Raw genomic sequence first — 19,314 nt, 5'->3', positions numbered from 1 at the left:
TGGTTCTCCAATTTCTGAACCTCTACAACTCCCTGGGACCCCCCATCCCCCATTGTCACCCACCCACATGGTGCCACCAGTACCAGGCCAAAATGACACCCATGAAGAGGAGCAGGAACAAAAGGGCCCCATTGAGCCCTGCGGCCACTGCAAGAAACAGAGGGGGACACATCAGGATCACCCATCACCCCAGGGGTCCTGCACTCCCTGGTGACCCCACCTCTGACCCCACCTCTGACCTAGGATGAGCCAGGTGTCATCTCCAGGGCCAACTCTGGGCTCAGTGCCCGGAACATGCGGTGCCCGTCCTGTCCCAGCTGGTTGGTGGCCATGCACTGGTAGGTGCCCAAATGTCCCACATCGAAGTTCCTGAGCTCCAGGAGGGGGCCCTGGGCCACCTGCTGCCAGTTGTGCAGCCAGGTGAAGGTGACAGGGGCTGAGCCCACCTGCATCGAGCAGCACAGGGTCATGTTGTAACCTACTTGCACCTGATGTGACAGTGGACCGGGTGTGATGGTGGCATTGGCCATGGGCACTGTGGGGACACAGACAGGGCTGGCACATGGTGAGGTGAGAAGGGGGTGCTGTGGGTGAGGTCACTCCCATCCCAAGGGTCCCACTCACCCAGGATGGTGACATTCAGGGGGTCACCCTGGGCCACTCTGTCACCGTCACTGACCTGGCACTGGTACTGGCCACTGTCATTGTCCCCAATGTGGTGCAGGTCCAGGTGGGGGCTGGTGCCTGGCAGTGCCCCCAAGCCATCCCAGTACAAGGAGAAGGGCAGGGGACCTGACCCTGTGGCCACGGAGCAGCTCAGCACCAGTCGGTCCCTGGGTGCCGCCTGTCCCCCGGGGGGGCTGCACTGACAGGGACACCCCAGCAGGTGGGACCTCTGCAGGAGAGGGGGACACCAGGCAACAGTCAGGGAAACAGGGGGTTCAGGAGGGGCAGGAGGACCCCAGTGAGGGACAGGGGTCGCAAAGATTGGGGTAGTGGGTCTTAGAAAAGAACCCCGAGGGATGATGGGGGAGTTAAGGGGGGGAACACCTGGAGAGGGAGGTGAGAAACACCAGGAAGGGTATGGGGACCCAGGGAGGGGATGGTGTTACCTGGGGAATGTGCGAAGACCTCAGAGAGGGGTGAAGGCACCCAGACAGGGGTGAAGGGACTCAATATGAGATGGAGGGAAACATGAGCCAGGAATGGGGGGACCTTGGGAGGGACCCGGGGCAGTGATGGCAAGACACAAAAAATGCACCAGGGAAGGATGAGGGTACCCATGTAGGGGTGGGGGACCCGGTGAGGGATCCAAGAAAGGATGGGAGGAGTCAGGGAGAGATTTGGGAAAGGTTGGATACCCCAGAGCAGGTGTCAGGGAGGGCTGGGGGATGCCAGGCAATGTGGGGTCCCCGAGGGATCTGTGGGGGCTTCCTGTGCCCATCCCCGCACTCACTGTGCACCATGACGTGGAGCCGGGCACTGTTCTTCCTCACAGCCCTACCCTTGGAGCTCACCTGGCAGCTGTAATTCCCTGAGTGGGAGACCCCCACGGCGGGCACCAGCAGCTGTGGGGACCCCTGCGGGCCCCCCACCACCTGCCCGTCCCAGTAGAACATGTGCAGGAGGGGAGCTTGGGGCTGCAGGGGGCTGAGGGTGCTGCAGCAGCTGAGATTCAGTGGGGACTCCACAGTGGGCTTGGGGGGACCCTTCAGCACTGGCACTGAGAAGAGCTCTAGGAAGGAGAGAGCAGGTGAGGACTGTGACTCTGAGTGCACTGGGAAGTGGCTTTGGGGGTGTCAGGAGATTGGAGTTCCAGCTGTGGGGGTGCTCACTGTGCACTGTCACTGTCACTGCTGCTGACTGTGACTGCCAGGACCCCACCAAGCCCTCACATCAGTAGCGGCCACTGTGGTACAGCTGCAAGGGGGACAGGAACAGCTCAGTCCTCCCAAGGGGCCCCCGGTGATCCTTCTCCTCCCGGTAAAATCGCACCATGGTGAGAAGGATGTCCTGACGGCACTGGCAGCGCAGTGTCAAGGTGTCCCCATCCAGAAGTGCCTGTGCTGGCACCTGCAGCACCAGTGGGTCTGTGGGACAGGAAGGTCACATCTCACTGATGAGAGTGTTCTGAGGTGGGTGCCCCTAGCACTGGGGACATGTGGGTGCTCTGGGGTGCTCTGGGGTACACTGGGATGTCCCTGTGTGCAGGGCACAGGCTCTTGCCACGCAAGGGGTGTGAGGCCACCTATGGAGTGGAGCCCACCCTGACCTCTCAGGGGCCACCCTCATAATTTAAGATCCCCCTTCACCATCTACTAATGACACTGGGGGGCTGAACCTGGTTCCATGTCTGTCACACGTTTAGGTGTCACTCTCAGTGACAGTGAAGTCGTCAGGTCCCTCCTGCCACCAGCATCTCCTGTCCTTGTACCAGCTGGTGGCACTGGTGGCCCCCGAGCCCTGGCAGGTCAGTGTCACCCGGTCCCACAGCACTGCCAGGAGCTGGGTGGTCTGGGCACTTGCAAGTGACAGGGGACACCAGCCTGCCAGGGCCAGTGCAGGGCTGGGGACAGTGGGCTGGGGCCATGGCATTCCCCGAGGACTCACCAGCGAGGCCAAGGGTCTGGGTTGCAAGAGACAAGGGACAGGGCTCTGTGGGGGTGTGGCACTGCAGGGATGGCAGCACCATGGTAAACGGTGTGTGGTGGCTGTCCCCAAACTGTGGGGACAGCAGTTCTTGAGGGAAAGTGAGTGTGGATGGTCCCCAAAAGATTTGGAGAGGCAGGAGGACATGTCTGTGTCACAGCCACCCGTGCACCACATTCATGTGACACAGACACCTTGGGCACAGGGACACTAAGGTCCCCCTGGGCTGAGGCACAGTCCATGCTGGCCCAGGTCACCCCCACCAGCTCATGATCCCATCCACATGATCCCATCCCCATGGCCACATCCTCACTGTTCTTGTCCCCTTCTGTCCCTGCATCCCAGTTCCCTTGTCCCTATGCCCAGAGCTACCTGAGCCCAAAGGTGCCAGTCCCTACATTCCTGTCCCCACATCCCCATCCCCAAATTCCTGCCCCTGTTCCAGTGTCCAAAGCCACCCTACATCCCCAGTCCCACCCAGGTCCACTGTGGGTACCATGGACTGGCTCTGCTGCTATTGGGGACCTCAGGGGACCCTGCAGCCCCCCTGTCCCCCTCCCCTCCCCATCCCTGGGGTGTCAGGCCCATACCCGGGGCACTCACCCCACAGGAGCAGTGCCACCTTCCCGGCCATCCTGGTGTCTCCAGCCATGTGCACTGGCTGTCACTCGCTGCTGTGGCCACCGCTCCCCTCACTGGTGGCTCTTCGGATGAAGGGGAAGGAAGCGAGGTCAGGTCTTGACCTCATGCGTAGGTGGCCCTTGGTGGGGGCAGGGTGGGGACACAGGTGGGTGGGACAAAGTGGAACATGAGGTTCCCAGGAGTGGGTGGCTCGGTGGGTTTGGGGAGGCAGAAAGGGGGTGACTGGTGAATGGGGGTGGTGAGTAGGGGAAATTTCCGGCAATGGGGGTGCCATGGGAATGGGCATCCCCGTAGCTGGGTGGACTGAGGGATTTGAGTTCATGGGATGGGGGAATGGTGGGTCCTAGGAGGATTTCAGGGGATGGAATGAACGGGACGGGTTTCCTTGGGAATGGGGTCCTGAGCCATGGAGATCCTGGGGAATGTCAGTACCGGGATGGAGGCTGCAGAGAGGGTGGGACATAAAGAATGGGAGTCCCACGGTTGGGTTCCAAGGGGAATGGGGCTCCAGAGATGGGCAGTGGCTGGGTGAGCCCATGGATCAAAGCTCCTTTCCTGGGTGCTTCAGATTTTGGGGTGAACCACAGCCAGCACAGCTCCCACAAGTTGCCGGCGGCCTGGGGGTCTCCTCAGACAGATTCTGAGCTGCTCTGGGTCTGTGCCCCCCAGACTCCAATGACTTTTCCCTCTCTTTATTCTATTTCCATCATTTTACCCCTCAATTTCACAAGCCCCCAGTCCATGCCTTGATGGTCCTTTGGGGCACCAGAGCAGGGAACAGCTTGGGGGAACCTCAGAGTGGGGGAAGCAGGGGTGAGGGGGCTGCAGGGAAGGCTGAGGAGGCTGTGGGGGATGTGGGTGTTCAGCTTTTACCTCCCAACACTTTCACTTTCTCTCTCTTGCAGAAGATGGAAGAGACCGTTTGACACATTTCTCACATAGGGGATGTGTTCTCTCCTGGTGGGGCAGATCCAGGGGGCTCCTGTCCTGAGGGGTTCCTGTCCCAGAGGGGGGACACATGCTGGAAAAGGGGCTCCTGTCCTGCAGCATGGTAGCTCCGGGGGGGTCCAGACTTCTCCATTCTTGCTCATCCCCTGCAGGATCTGAGCCAACAAGAGCAGCTTGGGAATGGAGCCTCGGGCAGGAAGGAGCTCCCAAACTCCTGCTCCTTGAAGCCAGTGGCCATCAAAGGGTAGGGCCCAGCCATGGCCCAGCCCCACTGCACAGGGATGGCCATTGCCCAGCCCTTCTCTGGCCAGCCCCAGGTGGCAGCCAGCACCCGAGGGTCCCCCCTGCCCCCTTGGCTTTGATTCTTGCAGCCTTAGAGCTGATGGAGAAGTGAGAATTCTGTGGGGGAAAAAGGCTTCCTGTGGTTTGCTCAGCTATGCAGGAAGTACAAACCACAAACGGAGCCCAAGCATTGGCTCTGTGAGGGCCTTTGATGGTTTTCAGAGCAGGGCTGGCTGGTAATGCCCTGTAGGGGCAGCTGTGAGGGACCAGTCCGGAAATGCAGCAATTGATTATTTTGTCCCTCTCCCCAAGGGACTGAGAGAGACCCAGCACTACTGCAAATTCCACACTAATCTGCTCAACAACCTGGCCTGGACCCTCCTCCTCCTCCCTGCCTGGCCATTTATGGACAGTGGCCGGATGCCCTTCACCCACCACAGCTGCTCTCTCACTGCCATCTGCACCTGGATGGGGAGAGAAAATTGAGAAAAGGGCTCCTGGGTTGAGACATGGACTAGAAGAGATCACTCATCAAATCATGTCATGGGTAAAAGTGCTTCAGAATTACAGATATGAATTGAATTTTTTGCTGACAAAATCAGAGCAGGATAATTCAAATAAACCCTTCAATACATCTTCCCCCTGTTATGAATAACTATGTAGTCATTGGCTTTCTCTATTATATTGATTTTCCAAAATATTTTGATATAAGAAAGTTTGTAATCAGTTTTCAACTGCTTTTGATACACTACAAACTGTCAACCTTTTTACCCTAATCCCTGTGTAGACTATATATTTTAGCATCATAAATATAATATAGTTTAGGCTCTCCCAAAAAATCAAGATAGAGACAATACGCTATGTATTAAAACATTAACTGTTTCAGAAGTAGCTAATGCCTTTATTTGTGTGACTAAGTGACAATGGTGAGAATAACTCAGATAATTTTGTGAACTAGCTAATGTTGATGTAACGTACTGGTGGACTATCTCATCTGTATGAGAAGGACACATTGAAAAGCAGCAAATGAAAAAACATCAAAAGAAAGAATGCAAGGAGGAATTTACCACTGACACTTCGGACTGTCAGACCACAGAACAGGGGGGCCTTGTGAGGACATAAAATATATAAATTTAATCTGCAGTATGGTGTTCACTTTATGAAAATGAATCAAAGGTCAAACCAAGCAAAAGAATTCCCAGACCACATGAACTGGAAAGAATATTTGAATATGTTATACGTACTCTCCTGAGTATTTATTTCACCAATACAATGAAAATGTATGTATGAAGAATTGTTCTAATTATCCGTGTGCCTCTGGCAGTTGCCAAGCACCCAGCATGCTGTTTACTGTCCCCTTTATCCCTTATTAAACATTTACAAATTTTAAAAAGTGAGCCTTGTTTCTCACACAGTTTGACCAAAAACTGAATTTTCAGTACAATAAGAGGGAAAAACGTCGTGTGCTCTCCCAGCACTGGGAGGGGGAAGGAGGAGCCCCATGGGATGCTGCGAAGAGGAAGAAGAGATCCCTGAGGGGAATCAATGACCCCCAGTGCCCCCAGTGCACCCAGTGTCACAGCACGTCATCGTAGTCACGGGGGTCCCACTGTCCCTCGTGGGGTCCCGACAGCTCGGCGTTGGTCACCTGTGGATCTTGAGGAGGGGCAGGGCTGGGGGACACCTGTGGGGGCCCTGACAGTGACACCAGTCCTGGGGAACTGGGTAAGGGGATGACACTCGTGGGTGACGTGTCCCCGTCTCCCCCTGTACTCACCCTCTGCCCACTCAGTGCCCATGATGTGGGTGTTGAGCACCGCCCTCTCCTGCGGGGAGGTCTGGGGGGGGTGGAGGGTGTGGTCTGGGTGGTGTCTGGGGAGGGGAAAAGGGGAGTCCCAGCGTGAGCCCCCCACTCACCTGTCCTGGAAATTCCTGGCGGCTGCAAGGGAAAGGGGAGGGGGTGACCGAGGGGACACTGGGACCCCTGAACCTTCCTGGGACCTCAGCAGCTCCAACCACCCATGGGAGCCCAAATCCCCACTGGACCCCAATTCCCACTGGATCCCTGATCTCTGCCCCCACTGTGGGGGATTCCCCTCACTCCAGGACTCCCTATCCCCCTCAATTGTCACCCACCCCGGCGGTGCCACCAGTGACAGCCCCCGATGACAGCCAGGAGCAGGAGTAAGAACAGGAGGGTCCTCCCGACATTCACAGCCACTGCTGGGGATAGAGTGGGACACACTGGGGTCACCCTGAACCCCAAGGGTCCTGAACACCCTAGTGACCCTCTGTGACTCCACCTGTGACCCAGGATGAGTCAGGTGTCACCTCCAGTGCCAGCTCAGGGCTGAGTGCCCAGAACACGCGGTGCCCGTCCTGTCCCAGATGGTTAGAGGCCATGCACTGGTAGGTGCCTGAATGTCCCACATTGATGTCCCCAAGCTCCATGAGGTGACCCCGGGCCACGTCCTGCCTGTTGTACAGCCAGGTGAAGGTGACAGGGGCTGAGCCCACCTGCACCGAGCAGCACAGGGTCATGTTGTAACCTACTTGCACCTGGTGTGACAGTGGACCGGGTGTGATGGTGGCATTGTCCACGGACACTGTGGGGACAGAGATAGGGCTAAGAGCACAGGGAGGGGCTGGCAGCCAGTGTGAGGGGATAGGGATGGGAGGGGATGGGTGTGATGGGGGATGTCAGGGATGGGGTCACACAACAGAGGGGTGAGGGGACACAGGGCAGAGGCGCAGGGAGCCCGGGCAGGGGTCTGGGAGACATGGAGGTACCCAGGGAGGGCACCCGAGGAGACTCTGGGGGCTCCCAGTGCCCATTCCTGCGCTCACTGCGCACCGTGAAGCGGAGCTGGGCGCTGCTCTTCCGCATGGCCCCCCACTCGGCGCTCACCGGGCAGCTGTAATTCCCTGAATGGGAGACCCCCACAGCAGGCACCAGCAGCTGCGGGGACCCCTGTGGGCCCCCCACCACCTGCCCATCTCAGTAGAACATGTGCAGGAGTGGGGCTGGGGCCGCAGGGGGCTGAGGGTGCTGAGGCAGCTGAGAGTCAGTGGGGACCCCTTGGTGGGCTCAGGCGACCCTCCAGGACCGGCACCGAGAAGAGCTCAGGGGAGGAGAGGGGAGGTAAGGACTGTGACTCTGAGTCCACTGGGAAGTGTCTTTGAGGGTGTGAGGAGATTGGAGTTCCATCCGTGGGAGTGCTCACCTTGCACTGTCACTGTCACTGCTGCTGACCATGAAAGAATGGACCTCCCCAAGCCCTTGCTGCTGCAGCTGCCACTGTGGTTCAGCTGCAGAGGGGACAGGGACAGCTCAGTCCCATTTATGAGCCCCCCCAGTTCCTTCTCATCCTCGTAAAATCGCACCCTGGTGACTGTGTTCTTCAACCAGCCCCAGCAGTGCAGTGTCACCGGGTCTCCCTCCAGCAATGCCTGTGCTGGCACCTGCAGCATCACATCATCTTTGGGACAGGAGGGTCCCATCTCACTGAGGGGTTGAGACAGGTCCAAGGTGGGTGCCCATGGAACCAGGGATATCTGGGTGCACTGGGATGAACTGGGATGTCCTGTGTGCAGGGCATAGGCTCTCCCTGTAGGTGGCCTCACACACAGGGGTTGTGGGGCTACCTACAGAGTGGAGTCCATCCAGACCTGTTGGGAGCCACTCTGACCTGTTGAGATTTATGAATCTCAACAGATCCTCTCTCACCATTTGAGACTGTCACGGGGGGGCTGAGCCCGGTACCAGGTCTGTCACATATGTAGGTGCCTCTCTCCGTGACAGCGAGGCCATTCTGTCCCTCCTGCCACCAGCGCTGCCCGTCCTTGTACCAGGTGGTGGAACCATCAGTCCCCGAGCCCTGGCAGGTCAGTGTTACCCGGTCCCACAGCACCACCAGCCTCCAGGGGGGCTCCACAAGGAGCTGGGTGATCTGGGCACCAGTGGGTGACAGGGAACACCAGCCTGCCAGGGCCAGTGCAGGGTTGGGGACAGTGGGGTGAGGCCATGGCATCCCCTGAGGACTCACCAGGGAAGCCAAGGGTCTGGGTTGAAAGGGAGAAGGGACAGAGCTGGGTGGGGCTGGTTCTGGAGGGACAGCAGTACCTGGAGTAGAGGGTGTGGTGGCTGTCCCCAAACTGTCCCCATGGGAACAGCACTTCTTGTAGGAAAGTGTGTCTGGGTGGTGCTCAAAAGATTTGGAGAGGCAGGAGGACATGTTTGTGTCACAGCCACCCGTGCAGCACATCCATGTGGCACAGACATCTTGGGAACAGGGAGACTGAGGGCACCCTGGGCTGTGGCAGAACATGGGGACACTGTGGACCCCCCGGGCATGAGGACACCACAGACACAGCCCATGCTGGCCCAGGTCACCCCCACCAGCTCATGATCCCATCCCCATAATCCCATCCTCATGGCCACATCCTCACTGTTCTTGTCCCCTTCTGTCCCTGCATCCCAGTTCCCTTGTCCCTATGCCCAGAGCTACCTGAGCCCAAAGGTGCCAGTCCCTACATTCCTGTCCCTACATCCCCATCCCCAAATTCCTGCCCCTGTTCCAGTGTCCAAAGCCACCCTACATCCCCAGTCCCACCCAGGTCCACTGTGGGTACCATGGACTGGCTCTGCTGCTATTGGGGACCTCAGGGGACCCCGCAGCCCCCCTGTCCCCCTCCCCTCCCCATCCCTGGGGTGTCAGTCCCGTGCCCAGGGCACTTACCCCACAGGAGCAGCGCCACCTTCCCGGCCATCCCGGTGTCCCCAGCCATGTCTACTGACTGTCACTCGCTGCCGCTACCCTGGGTGGTGGCTCTTCAGATGAAGGCAAGGAAGTGCGGTCACGTCCGCCCCATGTGTATGTGGCCCTTGGTGGGGGCAGGGTGGCCACAAGCTGGGCACTGGCTGGGGACAAAGCTGCATAGTCTGGGGACATGGTGGGGATGGTGTTGCCAGGAGTGGGGGGCTCAGGGGATGTGGGGAACCAAGAATGGGTGTCCAGGAGAATGGGGGTCCAGGGGAATTGGGGTCTCCATGCCTGTGGGGATTCAGGGATTTTGGTGCTGTGGGAACATGACCCCTGAGGGATTTGGGGTCATGGAATGTGGGTCCCAAGGTTGGGGGTGCAGGGGAAAAAGGGGGACCCTTGGGAACAGGGGTTCTGAGGGAAGAAGCAGCCCATGGGATGGGATCAAGGCAATGGTGGTGGCCGGCAATGGCAGTCCTGGGATGGGGGTGCCCAAGGAGGAGAGACCAAGGCAATGGGGGTCCCATGGTTGGGTTGCCAGGGGAATGGGGGTGCCAGCGATGGGCAGTGGCTACATGGGCACAGGGTTCACAGGTCCTTTCCAGAGTGCCTCAGATTTTGGGGTGACTCAGAGCCCAGAAAAGCCCTATCCCTTAAGCACTCCAGGGCAGTCCTGGGAGTCTCTGTGTCCCTGCCCCAAACACCCCTGAGTCAGGTCCCCCCATTTCCTGGCTCAGCAATCCCAGGCAACACTTGAAGACCAGTTGGTTCAGACCAAAGCCATAGAAAAAACCCAAAAATCTTTCCCACACCATTATTTTCCCAATATGTAAAAACTCAATGAAAATACAACTAGCAAGGTATAAATTCTCTACTTTATAGAATCCATTACTTTCCCACTAAACCACTCACAAACAAACCACAAACAAATCACAATGAAATGAGAGTTTTCAGTACCCTTTAGGAGCCCATTGGTACATCCCACAGCAGCGTTTGCTTGTGGATAGCACAGAGTGGGGAATCTCCCTAAGTGTCCAACAGCTCCATGGGATTTTTCCCTGCCTGCTGGGTAGCAACCCTGCCCCTAAGGAAGCCTTTTTTTGGGCCTTATTTAGGAACTCTCCCCATTTTGCTCATTCCCACCCTGAAACTTGACTCACGTCCCATGGAGGAAGGGGAGAAGCTCTGTCCATCCCTGGGACAGTGCACAGGAATCTGTGGAAATGCCCGTGTGTGCCTCAGGGTCTGATTCCCTGGTAAATCCACTCCAGCCTGCCCTGAATTCCCCTGCCTGAGCACTCCCTGCTCCTGCTGTGACAACCCTGTTCCCCAGACCCTCGTGTGCAGCCCCTGCTCAGTATTTCCACACTTTTCCCTTTCTTCTGTTGTGCACATCCAGATCACAAACATTCTTTCCATGAGGTTTCAAAGGGCTGCAGGTTTTGTTCAAGAAGGAGGGTCCAGGTCAGGGTGTTGAGCAGATTGTTGTTGTCTTTGCAGTAGTTCTGAGCTCTTTCAGTTCCTTGGGGAGAGGGACAAAATAATCAATTGCTGCATTTCTGGACTGGTTCGCTCGCAGCTGCCCCTGCAGGGGTTTTTCCAGCCAGCCCTGCTCTGAAAACCATCAAAGGCGCTCACAGAGCCACTGCTTGGGCTCTCTTTGGGGTTTTGTGCTTCTTGCAGGGCTGAGCAAACCACAGCTCAGCTTATCCTGTGGGGGGGCCTTTTTCAACCCACAGAATTCTCATCTCTGCAGCAGCTCTAAAGCTGCCAGAATCAAAGCCAAGGGGGCAGGGGGGACCCTCAGGTCCTGGTTGCCACCTGGGGCTGGGCAGAGCAGGGCTAGACAATGGCCATCCCTGTGCAGTGGGGCTGGGCCATGGCTGGGCCCCACCCTTGCATTGACAGGGGTCCCCAGGATGTACCACCCCTGGGACAGGCACCTGGCCAGGAATGTGCAGGGACATTTCTGGAACTGCCAACCCCAGGACAGGACACCCCATGTCAGGATGTGTCACCCCCTGCGACAGGATCCCCTAGCTGAACTCCAGAGGAGAGACCTTAGAGGACAGAAGTCCCCTGTATGTGCCTCCCCCTAGAAACAGAGAATGCCCCCTTTTCCCATCTGACTCTCAGCACAAACAGCCTCTTCCCTCTCCTCCAGGACAAAGAAAGTGAAAGTGTTGAGCAGGCACAGCCCAGCAACTCCATCCCCCAAAGCCTCCTCACCCTTCCCTGCATCCCCTGCTCCCCATTTTCCCCATCTCCTGAGTCCCCCAACCCGTTCCCTGCTCAGGTGCACCCCAGTATGTCTGATCCAGGAACCGTGGGTGAGGGGATATGGCAAAAAGTAAGAAGAATACGGAAAAAAGAGAAATAAAGAGAGGAAAATGTCAGGGGCAGGCGAGGACACAGAGGCCGAACTACCCAGGACCCCCATGCAATGCCCGGCCAGGAAACGAACACTCCAGGCGTGATTATTCGGGGCCTAGCCTCACCCCAAAATCTGAGGCCCCCAGGGAAGGAGCGGTGACCCCGATGTTCCCTCCCACTGCCCAATCCTGGCACCCACATTCCTCTGGGACCCCAACCTTGAAACCCAATTTCCTTCTGCCACCCCTTCCCTGAGACCCCCATCCCTGGACTGCAATTCCCCAGGATCTCCAACCCCAAGGAACACCATCCCAGTAATTCCAGACCATGGGACACCGCTGCCCTTGGGGACCTTGATTCTCCCAGGACCCCCATTGTCACAGGGTCCCCCTTTCCCCTGGCACCCCCATTTTATGATCACAAATCCCAGGAGGCCACATTGTTCTGGGACCCTCATCCCCAAGTCTGAGTCTACCCAACCCTTGGGACACCCATTTACCTGGGACCCCATCCCTGGGCTCCCCATTCTCCTGGACACTCATCCCTGGCTCCCTACACAGCCTTAGACTCCAAATTGTGGCAACATCATGTCCCCACCATGTCCCACCATCCCCCACCATGTCCCCAGACTATGCAGCCTTGTCCCCAGCCTATGCCCATCTTGTAGCCACCCTGCCCCCACCAAGGGCCACCTACACGTGGGGACAGACGTGACCTCGCTTCCTTCCCCTTCATCCGAAGAGCTGCCAGCCAGGGGAGCGTTGGCCACAGCAGCGAGTGACAGCCAGTGCACATGGCTGGGGACACCAGGATGGCCGGGAGGGTGGCGCTGCTCCTGTGGGGTGAGTGCCCTGGGCACGGGCCTGACACCTGTGGGATGGGCCGTGGTGAGGCAGAGACTGGTGGGGAGGGGGCACAGGGGGGCTGTGGGGTCCCCTGAGGTCCCCAATGGCAGCAGAAGCAGAGCAGGGCATGGAGCTCACTGTGACCAAAGATTTAGGGTGGTTTTAGGGACAGAAATAGGGGAACTGGGATGTGGAGACAGGAACAGGGGGATAGAGATATGAGGACAAGGATGTGGCAGAAAGAGCCTTGGGGCTTGGGGACTGTGAAGATTGGGACAGGGGAACAGGGATGCTGAGACATGGAATGGGGCCACGTAACATGCAGATGTCACCTGGCCATGGGGAAAGGTGCCATTGGAATGGGATCATGGGCACAGGACCATGGGACTTGGCCGTGGGGACAGGTGCTGTAGGGCTGCTGGAGGTGGGCAGTGCAAACATAGGGTGTCTGCAGTGTCCCCATGACCCTCACCCAGCCCTGTCCCTTCTCCCTTCCAGCCCAGATCCTCAGCCTCGCTGGTGAGTCCTTGGGGGATGCCAGGTCCCCATCCCTCTGTCCCCAACCCTGCAATGGCCCTGGCAGGCAGGTGTCCCCTGTCACGCGCAGGTGCCCAGACCACCCAGCTCCTGGTGGAGCCCCCCTGGAGGCCGGCGGTGCTGTGGGACCGGGTGACACTGACCTGCCAGGGCTCGGGGACAGCTTGTGGCACCACCTGGTACAAGGATGGGCAGCACTGGTGGCAGGACGGAGGCGACCATTTCACTGTCACCGAGAGAGGCAACTACACGTGTGAGAGACCCGGCAGTGGGTGTAGCCCGCCCGTGAACGTCTCAGACGGTAATGGTGGTTTGTGTCCCCAGCTTGCCACCTGTGGGAGCCCCGAGGATGCTGGATGAGCTCTACTCCATGGGTCACCCTCTGGTGTGACCAGAGACTGTCCCTACACAGGGGGACATCCCAGAGCATCCCACTATGGGGGAACCCTCATGTTGAAATTGGGGAAACCTGGTGTGCTGGCTTTGACCCAATATGGGGGTCCTGATGATATCAGGACCCTCCAGACCCCTGTGATGTGACAGCATCCCTCTGTCCCACAGACCAGCTGGTGCTGCAGGCGCCAGCGTGGGCACTGCTGGAGGGGGAAACGTTGACACTGCGCTGCCGGTACAGGCAAGAAAAGTCGGCCAGTCCAGTGTTCTTCTACCGCGAGGAGACGGAACTGAGAGGGCTCCACAATGGGACCGAGCTGTCCCTGTCCCCTCTGCAGCTGAACCACAGCAGCCACTACCGCTTCAAGGCCTGGGTGAACAACAGTGTATCATGGGGATGGGAGGAGTCAGCACCGGTGACAGTGACAGTGCATGGTAAGCACCTCACAGCTGCCACCCCAACAGCCCCATAGCACCTCGTCAGGGATTCGGGGTCACCGTTCCCAAAGCCCCCCATTTCTTGCCCTTAGCTTGTTCGGGGACCAGTGCCGGTGGGTCCCCCCGAGCCCACCCAGGGGTCCCCCCTCACTCTCAACTGCCTCGCCTCAGCCCCCCCAAGTCCCCTGCGGGCTGAGTCCCCCTCCTGCACGTGTTCTACTGGGACAGGCAGGTGGTGGGGAGCCCGCAGGGGTCCCCGCAGTTGCTGGTGCCCGCCGTGGGGGTCTCCCACTCGGGGAATTAAAGCTGCCAGGTGTGCACCGAGGGGGGAAGGGCAGCGCCCAGCTCTGCATCACGATGCGCAGTGACTGTGGGTATGGGCATGGGGAGCCCTCACAGCCTCCTCTAGTCTCCTTTCCTGGGCATCTCCATATCCCCCGGACACCATGCTTGTGTCCCCTGCCTTTGCCCTGTGTCGCCTCACCCCTCTGTGGTGTGAACTCATCCACAACATCCCCCATCACACCCATCCCCCTTGTCCCTACCCACCCACACCAGCTGCCAGCCCCTCCCTGTGCTCTGAGCCCAGTCTGTGTCCCCACAGTGCCTGTGGCCAATGCCACCATCACCCTTTGTACCCTATTACACCAGGTGCGTGCAGGTGACCCCGTGACCCTGCGCTGCTCAGTGCAGGTGGGCTCAGCCCCTGTCACCTTCACCTGGCTGCACTATGGGCAGGAGGAGACCCAGGGTCCCCTCCTGGAGCTCAGGGACATTGATGTGGGACATTCGGGCACCTACCAGTGCATGGCCACCAAGCAGCTGGGACATGATGGGCACCGCGTGTTCTGGGCACTGAGCCCAGAGTTGGCCCTGTTGGTGACACCGTGGGGACACAGGGACACAGGTAAGGTCACACAGGGTCATTCAATGTCGAAGGACCCTTGGAGTTCTGGGTGACCCTGATGTGTCCCCCTCTGTTTCTTGCAGTGGTTGCAGGGGTCGGTTGGGCCCTTTTCTTCCTGCTCGTGCTCGTGGGTGTCATTGTGGCCTGGCACCAGTGGCACCGTGTGGGTGACTGACAATGGGGGACACAGGGGGTCCTAGGGAGCTGTAGAGGGCCCCAGAGTGTGGGCATGATAGGGCAGCACCCATAGCCCCAGAATTGTCACCTTGCCTGGGGATCCTGTAGGGTTTGGGGAGGTGCTGGAGGGTCCTGCAAGGATGTTGGGGGTTCTTTCAGGGGCCGTGGGGGTGTTTGGAGAGTCTCTGTCCCTGCTGGGCTTTGAATTCTTGAGGCTCAGTTGGCCCAGGGCACTGGGGATGCTCATGAATTCTGGGGGGCTTTAGAGATGCTTGGGGGTCCTGAGAGGAATTGAGGGTCCTTTGGGGGTTCAGGAATCCTGGGAGGGGTAGGGCCCTGGGACCCCACAGTCACCCTTACCCTCTTTCCTTTGCAGCTGCCAGGAAGCAGCAGGAAAAGTGAGTGGGGTCTTCAACCATGCGTGCCCTATTTCCCACATGACACAAGTCTCCATCGCCTCCCACACATTATCTTTTTCCCCACAGGCCCCCCCCTGACCCCCCGGCCCCCCCAGAGGAGGGAGAGGTTGTGTACACAACACGTTGTGAGCACCAAACATGTGCAGCGTGAGTACTGTGGATTGGGGGGACAGTGACAGTGGTGTCACCCCTTCCCCTTTGGTTCCCCCAACTGTTCTATCCTGCAGGGCCCTCAGGCATCACCGACCACCAGTAACCTTGGGTGGACTGCGTGTAGCTGCGGGGACCCAGAGGACGACCAAGAAATCCCAGTGACATCAATGAGGTTGTGCTGTGACATTGGGGGCAACTGGGGTGCACTGGGTGTCCCCACCCATGGGCACCCATTCGTGTGTGTGCTGCCACTAAAAACTGCCCCTCGCTGTGGAGGCACAAAGATCCCAAAGAGCTGAGAGAAGAACAATTTCCTGAAACAGCAATGAGAGGGAATAAAACCAAAAGCTACACCAACAAGGTTCAGATCCCAAATTTTCACAAAAAGATCAGTTTCCTGAGGAAGTCCCCAAAAGGAACAAACCCTGGAAACTCCCCTGCACAATTCCTCCACCAGAGGAACCTGCAACATGCAACTTCCTTGCTCTGATGGCCAAAGTGGCCTTCAGGAGGCTCTGGATTCTCTTGTCCCCTGTCCCAAACTCCTCCTCTGCCCTGTTCCCCCCACGAGGATGTCGCAAATGCCCTGTGGGGGTTCCAGAGCCTTCCCCTTCTTCAGAGCAGGTCAGGATCCGGCCATGGCACAGGGTCAGATGTCAGAGACAAGAAAAGTTTGATATCTGGAGACATTGTGGAACACTGTGTGTAGCAGGGATGGGTCAGACTTTGCTTTTGGTGAGATAGGGCCCCGTCTGTCCATCAGTCTGTCAGCCATGGCACACTGGGGACTGTGTGGCACCCTGCCAAAGCCAGCTCCTGAGTGTCCGGGTGACCAGAAGTGCCACCTGGAGAGAGGGCCCTTGGTAGCCAAACTGGCTTAAAAGGTAGAGCAAGAGGTTGCCAAATCGCAGACCCTGTCTTTCTTGGGATGTTTGTCTCATCCCAGGAGTTGGCAACTCATTTAAATGACAAATGTCTCCCAAGGAAAGTGGGAACTGTCCTGGAATGAAAAGAAGACCCATGCTAAAACTTTCATTAATTTCAAAAATGATGGGTCTTCCAGGCCAAAGTGTAAGAAAAGGAATAACAGCTCTTTACTAGGAAATTTATAAACCAGAACAGAACAAACAACACAAACCCAGAACTTTCCCTCCCGCTCAGTGCTGTTGGTTTTTATGGCAGTTATAACTGCGACCAGTAGGGGGTGCTGCAGAGAGCACTCCCGGCCAGCAGGGGGCGCCCTGGTCCAGCTCCATCCCCTCAGGGGCCATGGCGGCCTCGGACAGGAGGCAGGAGGGGAAATCGCTCCTTTTGCAAACTCAGGGGCACCAGTAGGTCCCGGCACCACCACCGGCAGTGGGCAGAAACCACCAAGGCAGCAGGTTGGATCCCAGTGCCCACTGGCAGTGTAGCAGTTTCCCGGGGCCAGGCACACACCCTGCACAACACCCGTGGCCGCTCTCCATGATCCCAAATGGAAGGAAGGCAGCACCTGACCCAGGCAGGTCTCGGGTCCACAACAGCACCTCTGGTGGCTTTACACCACAATTCCTGCAAACCCTCAGGCTTTCAGTCAGGTGAGGAGGGCAGGGATGGAGCAGCTTTGGGGACACCTGGAATCCAGACAGGGTCACTCCCTACAGCCCCAGCATGGCTGTGAGTGAGCCCCTGTTCGATATTTCCACACTGTTCCCTCATGTCTAGCAGCCATGGTCAGAACCCAAAGATTCTTTTCAGGCTGTTACAGAGTGCTGCAGGTTTGAGACAGGAAGGATGATAGAACTGATCAGGTTTTTGAACAGATTGTTGTTTGAAGGATATTTGGGGCTCTCTCAGAACCTTGGGCAAAGGGAGAAAATGATAAAATGCTGCATTTCTGGACTGGTTCTCCTGCAGCTGCCCCTGCAGGGGTTTTTCCAGCCAGCCCTGCTCTGAAAACCATCAGAGGCCCTTGCAGAGCCACTGCTTGGGCTCCCTTTGGGTTTTGTGTTTCTTGCACGGCTGAGCAAACCACAGACAGGCCTTTTTCCCCCACAGAATTCTCACCTCTGCAGCAGCTCCACAGACTCAGAGCCCCTTGGAATCTGTCTGAGGTGATGCCCTGACTGCTGGCACCTTTGGAGGCTGTGCTGGGCCACGAGCCTCCCAAAAATCTGAGGCACCCAGGGAAGGACCCTGAGACCCATGGGTCCGTCCAGCCACTGCCTATCCCTGGGACTTCCATTCCTTTGGAAATCAAATCATGGGAGTCCCATTCCTATATGTTCCGCATTGCATGGGACCTCTATCCCAATATTTACATTCCCCAGGATCTCCATGGCCCAGTATCCCATTTCCAAAGAACCCTCTCCTATTCATTTCATCCCCTGAAATCCTCCTTTCCCCAGGACCTTGATTCTCCAAGGACCCCAATTCCTACAGGACCCCACATTCCCCCAGCATCCCAATTGCATGACCCCAAATCCCTGCAGCCCACATTCCCCTGGGACTCCCATCTCTGAGTCCCCCCAGCCCTGGGGACCCCTATTCCCTGGTGATTCCCCCTCTTCAGGATCCCCATTCCCAGGGCCCCTATCCCTGGGATCCCCCATTTCCCTGGACACACAGCCCTGATTCCCAAAACTCTCTGAGCCCCCCACTCCTGGGAACACCATGTCCCACTGTGTTCTGTCCAATCTTGTCCCTGCTCTGTCCCATCCCTGCCAACAGCCTGTGCCCAGCTTGTTGCCACCCTGCCCCCACCAGGTGCCACCTACGCATGGGGATGAGACCTGACCTCGCTTCCTTCCCCTTTGGCCAAACAGCCACCACCCAGGGGACAGCCACCCCTGGCAGTGAGTGACAGCCAGTGCACATGGCTGGGGACACCGGGATGGCCAGCAAGGTGGCGCTGCTCCTGTGAGCTGAGTGCCCCATACATGGGCCTGACACCCTGGGGATGGAGAGGGGATGGGGCACAGGGGCCTGTGGGGTCCCCTGAGGTCCCCAATAGCAGCAGAGCCAGTCCATGGTACCCACAGCAGACCTTGATGGGACTCTGACTGATGCAGGAATTTGGGAATGGGGATGTGGGAGACAGGAATGTGGGGACTGGCAGCTTTGGGCTCAGGTAGCTCTGGGCATAGGGACAAGGGAACTGGGATGCAGGGACAGAAGGGGACAAGAAAAGTGAAGATGTGGCCATGGGGATGGGCTCATGGGGATGGGATCATGAGCTGGTGGGGGTGAACTGGGCCAGCATGGGCTGTGTCTGTGATGTCCTCATTCCCAGGATGTCCACAGTGTCCCCATGTTCTGACTCAGCCCAGGGTGGCTTCAGTCTCCCTGTTCCCAAGGTGCCTGTGCCACATGGATGTGCTGCATGGGTGGCTGTGACACAGACATGTCTCCCTGCTTCGTCAAATATCTTTTGGGGACCACCATCACACACTTTCCCACTGGAGGTGCTGTCCCCATGGGGACAGCTTGGGGAAGCCATCATGCCCTGTGCCCCAGGTGGCTCTGTCCCCACAGTTCCACCCCCACTGAGCCCTGTCTCTTCTCCCTTCCAACCCAGACCCTTGGCCTAGCTGGTGAGTCTTCAAGGGATGCCATGGCCCCACCTCGCTCTCCCCAGCCCCACGCTGGCCCTGGCAAGCTGGTGTCCCCTGTCACCTTCAGCTGCCCAGACCACCCAGTTCCTTGTGGAGCCCCCCTGGAGGCCGGCGGTGCTGTTGGACTGGGTGACACTGACCTGCCAGGGCTCAGGGACAGCTGGTGACACTACCTTGTACAAGGACAAGCAACGC

General features: G+C 58.0%; 1 pseudogene; it reads right to left on the bottom strand.

Moving 5' to 3' along the window:
* Window positions 1–239: 239 nt before the first annotated feature.
* On the bottom strand, window positions 240–8,756 carry LOC134433408 (low affinity immunoglobulin gamma Fc region receptor II-like; annotated as a pseudogene).
* Window positions 8,757–19,314: the final 10,558 nt, after the last annotated feature.

The sequence above is a fragment of the Melospiza melodia genome, unplaced genomic scaffold (genome assembly GCF_035770615.1).
Source record: "Melospiza melodia melodia isolate bMelMel2 unplaced genomic scaffold, bMelMel2.pri scaffold_18, whole genome shotgun sequence".
Classification (NCBI taxonomy): Eukaryota; Metazoa; Chordata; class Aves; order Passeriformes; family Passerellidae; genus Melospiza; species Melospiza melodia.
Note: the sequence above shows the minus strand (reverse complement) of the source record. Positions and strands in the feature narration are given on the sequence as shown.